This window comes from Phyllobates terribilis, unplaced genomic scaffold, assembly GCF_046119375.1.
Source record: "Phyllobates terribilis strain yellow unplaced genomic scaffold, ASM4611937v1 Scaffold_213__1_contigs__length_3403324, whole genome shotgun sequence".
In the NCBI taxonomy this organism is placed as follows: Eukaryota; Metazoa; Chordata; class Amphibia; order Anura; family Dendrobatidae; genus Phyllobates; species Phyllobates terribilis.
The window spans coordinates 1527094-1542255 of record NW_027362973.1 but is presented as its reverse complement, the minus strand read 5'-3'; the positions used below and the strand labels follow the sequence as shown (position 1 = coordinate 1542255).

Sequence of the window (15162 nt, the reverse complement as noted above, 5' to 3'; positions counted from 1 at the left end):
TGCATTCAGGTGTGAAGCAAGGCTGCCCTTTGTCCCCAGTGCTATTTATATGTGCAATAGAGCCTCTTTTATCTATGCTACGAGAGGATAAAGTGATTAAAGGTGTCCCTATCCCTGGAGGACATGGAAGAGATGTGAAGGTAATGGGCTACATGGATGATATTACTATTTTTTGTTCATCACCTGCCGCTCTCAGGAGAGCTATAAGAACGACCAATTTTTTTTGTGAAGCCTCAGGTTTTAAGTTAAACATTGAGAAATGTGATTGTTTTGTCCGTGGCAATTGGGCGGATGTGTCCATCCCTGATCTCCCGATGCAGTCAGAGAAGATTAAAATTCTGGGCGTGATTTTTGATCGACAGAATGATGGAATGAAGAGCTGGGATGGAGTAAGGGACAAAATACAAAAGAAGATTGACTTTTGGAAATTAAGAAAATTAACAATCGAAGGTAAAGTTTTAATTATTAAGGCCCTTCTGCTTCCTGTCATGTTATATCTCAGTTATGTTTATCCCCCAAGTGACCTTACAGCGAGAAGATTACAGAGAATGCTGTTTGAATTTGTGTGGAACTCTAAGTTCGAAAAGGTAAAGAGAGAAACAATGTACAAGATGCACCACCTTGGTGGTAAGGATGTTCCCAACGTCAAACTGTTTTTATACTCCAAGTTTTTTAGCCTCTGTTTTAAATATATGTTTGCTTCAAGCCCTTGGGCACATTTTTTAAGATATGCAGCTGGCCACATTTTTAGGAGGCGAAAGTGGATATCCATTTCTTTAACAAGCCCAGTGTTGTTATCACCTCCACAACAATATGCCATCCTGGAGAAAGTTATCAGATTATATGGCCTAGATTCTTTTGAGATGGAGACATTGAAGAATGCAAGGAAGCTGCTGCAGCAATTAAAAAAGAAAGAAACTTTGACGCCCATAAGCCATTATTCATATAGCAGAGTCACTAAAATATGGAATTTAACAAATGCACCTTACCTGATGAATCAACATAAAGACTTAGCTTGGATGATTGTGCAGGAATGTTTACCGACTCGTGATTTCCAGTATAAAAGAAGACTTAGCACTATACAAACCTGCCCGAGGCATCAGTGCAATAATGATGAGACTACTATGCACCTTATTTGGAATTGTGATTTTGCACAGCAAGTGTGGAAAGACTGTGGTGAGCTTTTAAAATTTTTATCTGGTCTTAATTTTTTAAGCCATGAAGTGGTTTTATATGGGATTTTACCAAACATGACGAAAGAAAAAGAGAGAGTTTTATGGTGCACTTTGAGTTGTGTTAAAAGTGCTCTATGGAAGACCAGAAACATATTGTTGTTTAAAAGAGACTATATAGAAGTCAAGGATTGTATAAGACTGGCATTAAGTGAAATTTATATGTACTACCTAATGGATATGAAGAAGCTTGGAAAGAAAAGAGCCCTGAGTATATGGAACTATCACCTATGGAAGATGTTATTTTAAAGCTCTGAAGAAAAGATAAAGACTACGATATTTTAAATATAAACGCAAAATCTGTTCTTATCAGTTTAATATCTGATACGTCCCCTATCTGGGGACCATATATTAAATGGATTTTTAGAACAGGGAGATGGAAAAAGAGCTTGCTCTGTCCACTCCACGCATTGACCTGGTATTGCAGTATCTCCAGGACCGGTGCACCCCTTCTTTAATGCAGTTTCTAAAATCAGAAAGAATTGAATTCAATGTTTTTTGTTCATTTTGCTTGTTTGTCGGATTTTGGGATGGACTCTTTGGCTTTGCTTTTCTTCTCCTCATTGGATTTTTCATGTTCAAAGTTGCAGAAGCCAGATTACAAGCTCATTTTGGTTCAACTTCAGCAACTGTGCATTGCATTGCCATGTAATGTGATGCAATGCTATCTTTCTAGCTCTCCCTTTTTACTTCCTTTTGGATAAACAGACATATTAGGCAAGCATTTTGGAGCTTTCACCTAAATAACTACAGGTGGTGAGATAAGCTGCACAGTATAATTGACCTTTCAGTATATTGTTGCACACACACCATCTATTTAGCAAATGCCCTTGTTATCAACAGCAGCCTTTTAAACTCACCTGAGCTAACAGGTATGTGTGCTGGTTACTCTGCTGCGCTTAAAATTTCTTTTTTGGTTTGCTACAATGCCTTTTCTGAAACGTTGTCTCCTTCTGCTGGAACACTGACTTCTTTCATTTAATGCCTGCAGACTATAAAAGAGAACCCAACCCAAAAAGTTTGGTTGATTAGTCTGTGGCATTCTGTTAAACTGTTGCTTATGGCGGTCTCTGTGAGCTTCTCAGCGACATTCAGCCAGCCAGGTATCCTGCCTGCAGTAGATGGAATGTGGCAATGGAACGCTGGCTGCGCGTGTCATAATAGGCTCTGAGCCTTTATATACCTGTGCACAGCAGCAGCCACCTTCAGTCTGCTGCTGGACAGCCAGCAGCAGCAGCAGCAGGAGAGGTATGTAATCAGGAGCCCTCCTGCTAAGGGTAGACAGCTGCTCGTTCCACCCCACCCCCCGCCTTAATTGGTTCTCCTCCCTTCCAACGGTGTTGAGGCAGGTGGGAACAGCAGGGGGTGAAGGTGCTGTGTTTAAAGAGGTGGAGTTATGCAGATCTAAAACGCGTGGATTGCAGCAGCAGCAAGCCGAAAAGTGCAGGCATGTAAGGGATCTAGAGGTTGACAACATGTCTTCTTAACGGGAGTCCAGTAGCTCATCTCCACAAATGGACTTTTCAGGATCCTTGGGTGGCTCCGTAGTTTGAAACCAATTCTGGTTATCGCTTCTCGGCCTTTTGGCAAGATCAGTGGTGGTTTTCTGCTGCTGGTGTTGTTTGGAGGGCAGTTGTGACTGGGTTTCCCCCTTGTGGGGCCCTAGTGTGCGATTGAGCGGCGATTGTGTTTATCTGCTGTAAAAATGGTGGAGAAAACACGTGGATTAGAGGACTCGGTCCGTCTGAAGGTGGCTGCAGGTCATGAAGGAGAAATCGGTTTGGACCAAGTTTGCGTTGATGTCTTGAAGAACATTAATGGCTTGAAGGTAACGGATGTATTGGCACTGCAGGATTTTCCGAAACAAGGAATTTATGATATCACTTTTGTTTCTTTGAGTATTTGCCAGAGAGTCTACATGGAGTTGGTACGAATGAAGGAAGAAAAGGAATTGAAATGCCTAGAGTTTATTGCACTGGAACCTCTGTTCCAGCAGACATATAAGTATGTGGTTGTGCACATGTATAACCCTAAAGTTCCGGATGAGACTGTTTCCAATTTTTTAGCTCGGTATTGTAGTGAGGTTAAATTTTTGGGAAGAATGAAGAACAAATACAATTATCTAAATGGCAAGAGGAGATATGTTGTAAAACTGAGACCGGATGATAGAGCTATTGGGGGTGCCAAGAGCATTCCTGCACAGTTTTCTATCGGAGGAGAAAGGGGATTTTGTTTTTATAATGGACAGATGGAATATTGTAGGAAGTGTCATGAGTTTGGACATGTTCAGAAAGATTGTCCAGTGCAAGGTGATGTTTGTAGAGGTTGTGGGAAATCTGGGCATGTTGCAAGTGGTTGCCCAATGAATAAGGTGTGTGATTTGTGTGGACATGCAGATCACCTTGCAAGGAAATGTAGATTGTGGGCTCAGATTCCTAGGTCACAGGTGGACGCTGAAGAGAGGCAGAAGAAGACTCGGCAGGAAAGTGGGGAGGAGGGCGAAGGCTCAGACTCAGAGGGGGAAAGCCAAAAACAAGATGGTGGTAGGGGAAGAGACCATGCGGTGCCCAAGATGGAGGAAAAGGGGCGGAGCCAGAAGAAAGTTGGTTTGAGGGAGGGGCTGGAAGTAATAAACAAAGTAGCTGATGTGCATGGCCCGGGTGATGGGATGGATTTGTCTAATATGGCGGAGTCAGTGAATCCTGTTTTGGGAAGAGATGGGGGTGAGGAAATGGAGGTTTTGGAGGAGGAGGATTCTGATTCGGATGGAACTATAACCCCTCAGCAGCGTGATAGGGTTAACAGTGATTGGAGTGAAAATGAGGAGGAAGATGATGGCAAGGAGGAGAGTTATGCCTCCGTGATTAAAAGAAGTAAGGTGGAGGGGTGTTGGTCTGGGGGGCAGGAAGATCCAGTCTCCCTAAGACCAGGTTATTCTAACAGGGACTCGAGTTCTGAGTCGCCTGATATACGTAGAAAAGTGGGTGGCAGGAGTGGGTTTTCTCCTGGTTCATGATGGATCGGGTATGGTGGAGATTTTTTCCTGTTGTTATGATGGCGTTGTGTGTTGCTTCTCTGAATGTACGAGGGATTGGTTCTGCTTGTAGGAGAGCAGGGATACTGGAGTACATTGAGAGTGTGAATGCAGATATTGTCTGTCTGCAGGAATGTGTAATTAAATCTGCCCCGCATGAGAGTGAGTGGAATAAGGGGCAATCTTTTTGGTCCCCATGCTCAGAAAACAGGAATGAAGGGGTGGGCATTTTACTGTGTAATTCCAGTCTAAAGGTTTTAGAGTTTAAAGTAATCATACCTGGGAGATGTTTGTTTTTATTAGTGGATTTTTTAGGTCAGCGGGTACGGGTTTTTAATGTTTATGCCCCTGCTGATAAACAAGCAAGAGTTGGGTTTTTGGAGTCTCTAAAGTTGTTTTTACCAGGCAGAGACTTCACTATAGTGGCTGGAGATTTTAATTGTGTCAGATCCGCAAAAGATCGTAAGAGCTCTACGGAAGGTAGGACTGATGTTACGTCTAATATTTTAAATCAGATTGTGCAGGATTTACGCTACACGGATGCTGGTCTGATGGTTGGGCCAAGTGATAAGTTCACATACATATCAGATAGTGGACGTAGTGTTTCCCGAATTGACTATGTTTTTATGTCTGAAGGGATTAAGGTGGCCAAGTGCAACCACGTGATGACGACTTTTTCTGACCACAAGATGATAGTGGTAGATCTGTGTATAGCTGAGTCCCTGGCTTTTGGAAAGGGACTCTGGAAGCTGAACGTAAGCCTGCTGGAAGAGGAGAGTGTTAAGGTTGGTTTTAATAAAGTGTTTTTGTCTTGTGTGTCTGAACAGCACCTTTTTAAAGATTTGCTAGAGTGGTGGGACTGGGCTAAGGAGAAATTTGCATGTTATTTTAAAGGGGTGTGTTTTAGGAGAGCGAAAGCCAAAAGGGATCATGATGCTGCTGTTATTTCAAAATTGGAAGTACTCCATAAGTTTAAGAGAGCGGGGATGGAGGTGGATAAAGAGATTGCAGATTTGAAGGACGAACTGAAGAAGATACTTATTGAAAAAGGGAAGACTATTATGTTTAAGGCAAAAATAAAGCACATGGAGGAAAATGAGCAATGTTCGAGATACTTTTTTAAAAAATGTTTTAAACCTAAAGGGGTTTTTAAGTCTGTTTTTTCTCCTGCAGGGGAGGTATCTGGGGATGAGATGATTGGCAGTATTCTTTCCTTTTATGAAACACTCTTCTCTAACGATAGTAGAGCCAGTGATGCGGAAATTAATGATTATTGCAAAGTATTAACTAATAATATTCCTGAGGAGAAAATTGGGTTTTTAAGTGAGGAGGTTGGGAAAGATGAAATTAGACGGGCAGTGGATGGCTTGGCGAAAGGCAAGACGCCAGGCTGTGATGGTCTTCCTGCTGAATTTTATGTTAGATTTTGGGATATTATAGGTGTGGAGTTTTCCCGGGTGGTGCAATATGGTTTTACTCATGGGATTTTATCGGTTTCTATGCGTAGGGGGATTGTTACGCTGATTCATAAGAAAGGGGACATGAGGGATATTAAAAATTGGAGGCCCATAACATTGTTAAACAGTGATTACAAAATTATTTCTAAAATTGTGGCTGGTAGACTGGCAGATGTGATAGGTGATATGGTGGGGGAGTATCAGGCATGTGCAGTGCCTGGTAGGAAAATTTCAGATAATTTGCTGCTTCTAAGAGACTTAATTTATCAGGCTAATTTGAATAAGAATGCTCTTTTGTTACAGTCGGTGGACCTGGAGAAAGCCTTTGATAAAATATCACATAGATTTTTGTTCTCTGCTTTAAGTCACCTTGGTGTTCCGGATAAATTATTGATGGTCATTAAGAGTTTTTATTGTGGGGTCAGTAGCCAGATTTTAGTTAATGGGCATGTGAGTTCCAGTTTTAATATTTTATCGGGAGTTAGGCAGGGTTGTCCCCTGTCACCAATTCTTTTTATCTGTGTGGTGGAGGCCCTTTTAAAAAGTGTGCAAGTTGACAAGTGTGTGGCTGGTGTTTTTATTCCTGGGGGATCCGGGGGTCCAGTCAAGTCTTTAAGTTATATGGATGATATTGTTTTTACTTGTGGTTCACAGGCGGATCTCAATAGAGTGAATTTGCACGTAAGGATTTTTTGTTGTGTGGCTGGTATGGCGGTGAATTGGGGAAAGTGCCAGCTTTGTAACTTTGGGAGGCAGGTTGAGGTTAACGTGGCAGGAGTGGAGAGTAGGGAGGAAATTGAGGTTCTTGGTGTCATCTTTGAGAAGGAACTGAAAGGGAAAAGCAGCCTGAAGATTCTAGAAGACAAAATGGATCAGAAGTTGAACTTTTGGAAACTAAGGAACCTGTCGCTGAGAGGGAAAGTGCTGGTAATCAAGTCTGTGATTCTCCCGCTTCTGCTGTACACTGCTTTGATTTTCCCACCTGCTGTGCTTTGGACAAAGAGAGTGACAAGGAAACTGTTTGTGTTTTTTTGGGGATCCAAAATGGAGAAACTAAGAAGAGGAATGGTTATGTGTTCTGTGGAAAATGGGGGTTGTGATTTTCCTAACATTGACTTATTTTTAAGAATGCATTATTTTTTGAACATTTATAAATTATCCCAGTGCAATAACAGGACTGCGGACATGTGCAAATATTTAGCAGGACGGCTTTTCCAGAAATGGAGCTGGTGTGAGAAGGATTTAAGAAAACCAGTTTCGTTTGTGATACCGTTTTTTTATGTGGTGCTTAGGTCCTTCTATGATCAAAATGGGATAAGCTCCATGGTTAGACCGGACAAAAAACTGATTGTCTCAGGTATTGAGAAGAAGGAGATGTTATGTGATGTGCCGTTTTGTAATAATGCACAGTCTGGACAGGTGTGGAAGCTTTTTTTCCTGCGTGGAATCAGCAACAGACAGAAGGATGTAAACTGGATGGCGTTGCATGGATGCTTGCCAACAAGGGCTTTTTTGAATGACCGGGGGATAAAGGTTCAAGAACTATGTCCTAGGGAAGGTTGCAATAAGGTGGAAACAATACAGCATATTTTTTGGGACTGTTTTTTTGCTAAAAAAGTTTTTACCTTGTTGTCACGTATGTTTGTTGCTTTAGTTGGTTTTCATTGTTTCGATTTTGAAAGGATTTTAATAGGTCAAGATTTTAAGTACTCGCAAAGGAAGCGGGCAAGCTGGATTATTTTTGTCATATATAAAGAGGTTTTATGGGACGTTCGGAATTTGGTGATTTTTAAAAAGATTGTTTTTTCCCCCATGGAATGCAGAAAGATTTTTCTTGCCAGACTGTTTTATGCCTATTTATTGGATAAAAAGAAGTATGGTGAGACAGCAGCAGAAGCACTCTGGAACTTTTCACATTGGACTTCTTACAGTAAGTAACAGTTAATTGCAGGGTTGTGTTTTTTGGGATTTTGTTTTTGGTTTTCCGAATGATGATTTGAGAACCCGTTATGTGAATATGCGCTATGATGCATAAATTAATGTGGGTCTTAATCTGAGGAAAAAGAAAAAAATCTGTTCTTATCAGTTTAATATCTGATATGTCCCCTATCTGGGGACCATATATTAAATGGATTTTTAGAACAGGGAGATGGAAAAAGAGCTTGCTCTGTCCACTCCACGCATTGACCTGGTATTGCAGTATCTCCAGGACCGGTGCACCCCTTCTTTAATGCAGTTTCTAAAATCAGAAAGAATTGAATTCAATGTTTTTTGTTCATTTTGCTTGTTTGTCGGATTTTGGGATGGACTCTTTGGCTTTGCTTTTCTTCTCCTCATTGGATTTTTCATGTTCAAAGTTGCAGAAGCCAGATTACAAGCTCATTTTGGTTCAACTTCAGCAACTGTGCATTGCATTGCCATGTAATGTGATGCAATGCTATCTTTCTAGCTCTCCCTTTTTACTTCCTTTTGGATAAACAGACATATTAGGCAAGCATTTTGGAGCTTTCACCTAAATAACTACAGGTGGTGAGATAAGCTGCACAATATAATTGACCTTTCAGTATATTGTTGCACACACACCATCTATTTAGCAAATGCCCTTGTTATCAACAGCAGCCTTTTAAACTCACCTGAGCTAACAGGTATGTGCGCTGGTTACTCTGCTGCGCTTAAAATTTCTTTTTTGGTTTGCTACAATGCCTTTTCTGAAACGTTGTCTCCCTCTGCTGGAACACTGACTTCTTTCATTTAATGCCTGCAGACTATAAAAGAGAACCCAACCCAAAAAGTTTGGTTGATTAGTCTGTGGCATTCTGTTAAACTGTTGCTTATGGCGGTCTCTGTGAGCTTCTCAGCGACATTCAGCCAGCCAGGTATCCTGCCTGCAGTAGATGGAATGTGGCAATGGAACGCTGGCTGCGCGTGTCATAATAGGCTCTGAGCCTTTATATACCTGTGCACAGCAGCAGCCACCTTCAGTCTGCTGCTGGACAGCCAGCAGCAGCAGCAGCAGGAGAGGTATGTAATCAGGAGCCCTCCTGCTAAGGGTAGACAGCTGCTCGTTCCACCCCACCCCCCGCCTTAATTGGTTCTCCTCCCTTCCAACGATGTTGAGGCGGGTGGGAACAGCAGGGGGTGAAGGTGCTGTGTTTAAAGAGGTGGAGTTATGCAGATCTAAAACGCGTGGATTGCAGCAGCAGCAAGCCGAAAAGTGCAGGCATGTAAGGGATCTAGAGGTTGACAACATGTCTTCTTAATGGGAGTCCAGGAGCTCATCTCCACAAATGGACTTTTCAGGATCCTTGGGTGGCTCCGTAGTTTGAAACCAATTCTGGTTATCGCTTCTCGGCCTTTTGGCTAAGATCAAGTGTAGTATCTGTTCTTATCAGTTTAATATCTGATACGTCCCCTATCTGGGGACCATATATTAAATGGATTTTTAGAACAGGGAGATGGAAAAAGAGCTTGCTCTGTCCACTCCACGCATTGACCTGGTATTGCAGTATCTCCAGGACCGGTGCACCCCTTCTTTAATGCAGTTTCTAAAATCAGAAAGAATTGAATTCAATGTTTTTTGTTCATTTTGCTTGTTTGTCGGATTTTGGGATGGACTCTTTGGCTTTGCTTTTCTTCTCCTCATTGGATTTTTCATGTTCAAAGTTGCAGAAGCCAGATTACAAGCTCATTTTGGTTCAACTTCAGCAACTGTGCATTGCATTGCCATGTAATGTGATGCAATGCTATCTTTCTAGCTCTCCCTTTTTACTTCCTTTTGGATAAACAGACATATTAGGCAAGCATTTTGGAGCTTTCACCTAAATAACTACAGGTGGTGAGATAAGCTGCACAATATAATTGACCTTTCAGTATATTGTTGCACACACACCATCTATTTAGCAAATGCCCTTGTTATCAACAGCAGCCTTTTAAACTCACCTGAGCTAACAGGTATGTGCGCTGGTTACTCTGCTGCGCTTAAAATTTCTTTTTTGGTTTGCTACAATGCCTTTTCTGAAACGTTGTCTCCCTCTGCTGGAACACTGACTTCTTTCATTTAATGCCTGCAGACTACAAAAGAGAACCCAACCCAAAAAGTTTGGTTGATTAGTCTGTGGCATTCTGTTAAACTGTTGCTTATGGCGGTCTCTGTGAGCTTCTCAGCGACATTCAGCCAGCCAGGTATCCTGCCTGCAGTAGATGGAATGTGGCAATGGAACGCTGGCTGCGCGTGTCATAGGCTCTGAGCCTTTATATACCTGTGCACAGCAGCAGCCACCTTCAGTCTGCTGCTGGACAGCCAGCAGCAGCAGCAGCAGGAGAGGTATGTAATCAGGAGCCCTCCTGCTAAAGGTAGACAGCTGCTCGTTCCACCCCACCCCCCGCCTTAATTGGTTCTCCTCCCTTCCAACGGTGTTGAGGCGGGTGGGAACAGCAGGGGGTGAAGGTGCTGTGTTTAAAGAGGTGGAGTTATGCAGATCTAAAACGCGTGGATTGCAGCAGCAGCAAGCCGAAAAGTGCAGGCATGTAAGGGATCTAGAGGTTGACAACATGTCTTCTTAACGGGAGTCCAGGAGCTCATCTCCACAAATGGACTTTTCAGGATCCTTGGGTGGCTCCGTAGTTTGAAACCAATTCTGGTTATCGCTTCTCGGCCTTTTGGCTAAGATCAAGTGTAGTATCTGTTCTTATCAGTTTAATATCTGATACGTCCCCTATCTGGGGACCATATATTAAATGGATTTTTAGAACAGGGAGATGGAAAAAGAGCTTGCTCTGTCCACTCCACGCATTGACCTGGTATTGCAGTATCTCCAGGACCGGTGCACCCCTTCTTTAATGCAGTTTCTAAAATCAGAAAGAATTGAATTCAATGTTTTTTGTTCATTTTGCTTGTTTGTCGGATTTTGGGATGGACTCTTTGGCTTTGCTTTTCTTCTCCTCATTGGATTTTTCATGTTCAAAGTTGCAGAAGCCAGATTACAAGCTCATTTTGGTTCAACTTCAGCAACTGTGCATTGCATTGCCATGTAATGTGATGCAATGCTATCTTTCTAGCTCTCCCTTTTTACTTCCTTTTGGATAAACAGACATATTAGGCAAGCATTTTGGAGCTTTCACCTAAATAACTACAGGTGGTGAGATAAGCTGCACAATATAATTGACCTTTCAGTATATTGTTGCACACACACCATCTATTTAGCAAATGCCCTTGTTATCAACAGCAGCCTTTTAAACTCACCTGAGCTAACAGGTATGTGCGCTGGTTACTCTGCTGCGCTTAAAATTTCTTTTTTGGTTTGCTACAATGCCTTTTCTGAAACGTTGTCTCCTTCTGCTGGAACACTGACTTCTTTCATTTAATGCCTGCAGACTATAAAAGAGAACCCAACCCAAAAAGTTTGGTTGATTAGTCTGTGGCATTCTGTTAAACTGTTGCTTATGGCGGTCTCTGTGAGCTTCTCAGCGACATTCAGCCAGCCAGGTATCCTGCCTGCAGTAGATGGAATGTGGCAATGGAACGCTGGCTGCGCGTGTCATAATAGGCTCTGAGCCTTTATATACCTGTGCACAGCAGCAGCCACCTTCAGTCTGCTGCTGGACAGCCAGCAGCAGCAGCAGCAGGAGAGGTATGTAATCAGGAGCCCTCCTGCTAAGGGTAGACAGCTGCTCGTTCCACCCCACCCCCCGCCTTAATTGGTTCTCCTCCCTTCCAACGGTGTTGAGGCGGGTGGGAACAGCAGGGGGTGAAGGTGCTGTGTTTAAAGAGGTGGAGTTATGCAGATCTAAAACGCGTGGATTGCAGCAGCAGCAAGCCGAAAAGTGCAGGCATGTAAGGGATCTAGAGGTTGACAACATGTCTTCTTAACGGGAGTCCAGGAGCTCATCTCCACAAATGGACTTTTCAGGATCCTTGGGTGGCTCCGTAGTTTGAAACCAATTCTGGTTATCGCTTCTCGGCCTTTTGGCTAAGATCAAGTGTAGTATCTGTTCTTATCAGTTTAATATCTGATACGTCCCCTATCTGGGGACCATATATTAAATGGATTTTTAGAACAGGGAGATGGAAAAAGAGCTTGCTCTGTCCACTCCACGCATTGACCTGGTATTGCAGTATCTCCAGGACCGGTGCACCCCTTCTTTAATGCAGTTTCTAAAATCAGAAAGAATTGAATTCAATGTTTTTTGTTCATTTTGCTTGTTTGTCGGATTTTGGGATGGACTCTTTGGCTTTGCTTTTCTTCTCCTCATTGGATTTTTCATGTTCAAAGTTGCAGAAGCCAGATTACAAGCTCATTTTGGTTCAACTTCAGCAACTGTGCATTGCATTGCCATGTAATGTGATGCAATGCTATCTTTCTAGCTCTCCCTTTTTACTTCCTTTTGGATAAACAGACATATTAGGCAAGCATTTTGGAGCTTTCACCTAAATAACTACAGGTGGTGAGATAAGCTGCACAATATAATTGACCTTTCAGTATATTGTTGCACACACACCATCTATTTAGCAAATGCCCTTGTTATCAACAGCAGCCTTTTAAACTCACCTGAGCTAACAGGTATGTGCGCTGGTTACTCTGCTGCGCTTAAAATTTCTTTTTTGGTTTGCTACAATGCCTTTTCTGAAACGTTGTCTCCTTCTGCTGGAACACTGACTTCTTTCATTTAATGCCTGCAGACTACAAAAGAGAACCCAACCCAAAAAGTTTGGTTGATTAGTCTGTGGCATTCTGTTAAACTGTTGCTTATGGCGGTCTCTGTGAGCTTCTCAGCGACATTCAGCCAGCCAGGTATCCTGCCTGCAGTAGATGGAATGTGGCAATGGAACGCTGGCTGCGCGTGTCATAATAGGCTCTGAGCCTTTATATACCTGTGCACAGCAGCAGCCACCTTCAGTCTGCTGCTGGACAGCCAGCAGAAGCAGCAGCAGGAGAGGTATGTAATCAGGAGCCCTCCTGCTAAGGGTAGACAGCTGCTCGTTCCACCCCACCCCCCGCCTTAATTGGTTCTCCTCCCTTCCAACGGTGTTGAGGCGGGTGGGAACAGCAGGGGGTGAAGGTGCTGTGTTTAAAGAGGTGGAGTTATGCAGATCTAAAACGCGTGGATTGCAGCAGCAGCAAGCCGAAAAGTGCAGGCATGTAAGGGATCTAGAGGTTGACAACATGTCTTCTTAACGGGAGTCCAGGAGCTCATCTCCACAAATGGACTTTTCAGGATCCTTGGGTGGCTCCGTAGTTTGAAACCAATTCTGGTTATCGCTTCTCGGCCTTTTGGCTAAGATCAAGTGTAGTATCTGTTCTTATCAGTTTAATATCTGATACGTCCCCTATCTGGGGACCATATATTAAATGGATTTTTAGAACAGGGAGATGGAAAAAGAGCTTGCTCTGTCCACTCCACGCATTGACCTGGTATTGCAGTATCTCCAGGACCGGTGCACCCCTTCTTTAATGCAGTTTCTAAAATCAGAAAGAATTGAATTCAATTTTTGTTGTTCATTTTGCTTGTTTGTCGGATTTTGGGATGGACTCTTTGGCTTTGCTTTTCTTCTCCTCATTGGATTTTTCATGTTCAAAGTTGCAGAAGCCAGATTACAAGCTCATTTTGGTTCAACTTCAGCAACTGTGCATTGCATTGCCATGTAATGTGATGCAATGCTATCTTTCTAGCTCTCCCTTTTTACTTCCTTTTGGATAAACAGACATATTAGACAAGCATTTTGGAGCTTTCACCTAAATAACTACAGGTGGTGAGATAAGCTGCACAATATAATTGACCTTTCAGTATATTGTTGCACACACACCATCTATTTAGCAAATGCCCTTGTTATCAACAGCAGCCTTTTAAACTCACCTGAGCTAACAGGTATGTGCGCTGGTTACTCTGCTGCGCTTAAAATTTCTTTTTTGGTTTGCTACAATGCCTTTTCTGAAACGTTGTCTCCTTCTGCTGGAACACTGACTTCTTTCATTTAATGCCTGCAGACTATAAAAGAGAACCCAACCCAAAAAGTTTGGTTGATTAGTCTGTGGCATTCTGTTAAACTTTGCTTATGGCGGTCTCTGTGAGCTTCTCAGCGACATTCAGCCAGCCAGGTATCCTGCCTGCAGTAGATGGAATGTGGCAATGGAACGCTGGCTGCGCGTGTCATAATAGGCTCTGAGCCTTTATATACCTGTGCACAGCAGCAGCCACCTTCAGTCTGCTGCTGGACAGCCAGCAGCAGCAGCAGCAGGAGAGGTATGTAATCAGGAGCCCTCCTGCTAAGGGTAGACAGCTGCTCGTTCCACCCCACCCCCCGCCTTAATTGGTTCTCCTCCCTTCCAACGGTGTTGAGGCGGGTGGGAACAGCAGGGGGTGAAGGTGCTGTGTTTAAAGAGGTGGAGTTATGCAGATCTAAAACGCGTGGATTGCAGCAGCAGCAAGCCGAAAAGTGCAGGCATGTAAGGGATCTAGAGGTTGACAACATGTCTTCTTAACGGGAGTCCAGGAGCTCATCTCCACAAATGGACTTTTCAGGATCCTTGGGTGGCTCCGTAGTTTGAAACCAATTCTGGTTATCGCTTCTCGGCCTTTTGGCTAAGATCAAGTGTAGTATCTGTTCTTATCAGTTTAATATCTGATACGTCCCCTATCTGGGGACCATATATTAAATGGATTTTTAGAACAGGGAGATGGAAAAAGAGCTTGCTCTGTCCACTCCACGCATTGACCTGGTATTGCAGTATCTCCAGGACCGGTGCACCCCTTCTTTAATGCAGTTTCTAAAATCAGAAAGAATTGAATTCAATGTTTTTTGTTCATTTTGCTTGTTTGTCGGATTTTGGGATGGACTCTTTGGCTTTGCTTTTCTTCTCCTCATTGGATTTTTCATGTTCAAAGTTGCAGAAGCCAGATTACAAGCTCATTTTGGTTCAACTTCAGCAACTGTGCATTGCATTGCCATGTAATGTGATGCAATGCTATCTTTCTAGCTCTCCCTTTTTACTTCCTTTTGGATAAACAGACATATTAGGCAAGCATTTTGGAGCTTTCACCTAAATAACTACAGGTGGTGAGATAAGCTGCACAATATAATTGACCTTTCAGTATATTGTTGCACACACACCATCTATTTAGCAAATGCCCTTGTTATCAACAGCAGCCTTTTAAACTCACCTGAGCTAACAGGTATGTGCGCTGGTTACTCTGCTGCGCTTAAAATTTCTTTTTTGGTTTGCTACAATGCCTTTTCTGAAACGTTGTCTCCTTCTGCTGGAACACTGACTTCTTTCATTTAATGCCTGCAGACTACAAAAGAGAACCCAACCCAAAAAGTTTGGTTGATTAGTCTGTGGCATTCTGTTAAACTGTTGCTTATGGCGGTCTCTGTGAGCTTCTCAGCGACATTCAGCCAGCCAGGTATCCTGCCTGCAGTAGATGGAATGTGGCAATGGAA

General features: G+C 42.9%; 6 non-coding genes and 1 pseudogene across 6 annotated transcripts; all 7 read left to right on the top strand.

Annotated features, from left to right (window-relative positions):
* Window positions 1–1508: 1508 nt before the first annotated feature.
* LOC141214077 (U2 spliceosomal RNA) lies at window positions 1509–1684 on the top strand (annotated as a pseudogene).
* Window positions 1685–7754: 6070 nt separating this feature from the next.
* LOC141214095 (U2 spliceosomal RNA) lies at window positions 7755–7948 on the top strand. The gene has a single exon (XR_012283421.1). It is a non-coding gene; the product is annotated as a U2 spliceosomal RNA (small nuclear RNA).
* Window positions 7949–9063: 1115 nt separating this feature from the next.
* Window positions 9064–9254, top strand: LOC141213846 (U2 spliceosomal RNA). Its single transcript, XR_012283182.1, has one exon. It is a non-coding gene; the product is annotated as a U2 spliceosomal RNA (small nuclear RNA).
* A 1112-nt stretch (window positions 9255–10366) lies between these two features.
* Window positions 10367–10557, top strand: LOC141213845 (U2 spliceosomal RNA). The gene has a single exon (XR_012283181.1). It is a non-coding gene; the product is annotated as a U2 spliceosomal RNA (small nuclear RNA).
* Window positions 10558–11672: 1115 nt separating this feature from the next.
* Window positions 11673–11863, top strand: LOC141213843 (U2 spliceosomal RNA). The gene has a single exon (XR_012283179.1). It is a non-coding gene; the product is annotated as a U2 spliceosomal RNA (small nuclear RNA).
* Window positions 11864–12978: 1115 nt separating this feature from the next.
* On the top strand, window positions 12979–13169 carry LOC141213842 (U2 spliceosomal RNA). Its single transcript, XR_012283178.1, has one exon. It is a non-coding gene; the product is annotated as a U2 spliceosomal RNA (small nuclear RNA).
* A 1114-nt stretch (window positions 13170–14283) lies between these two features.
* Window positions 14284–14474, top strand: LOC141213841 (U2 spliceosomal RNA). Its single transcript, XR_012283177.1, has one exon. It is a non-coding gene; the product is annotated as a U2 spliceosomal RNA (small nuclear RNA).
* The last annotated feature ends 688 nt before the right edge of the window (window positions 14475–15162 follow it).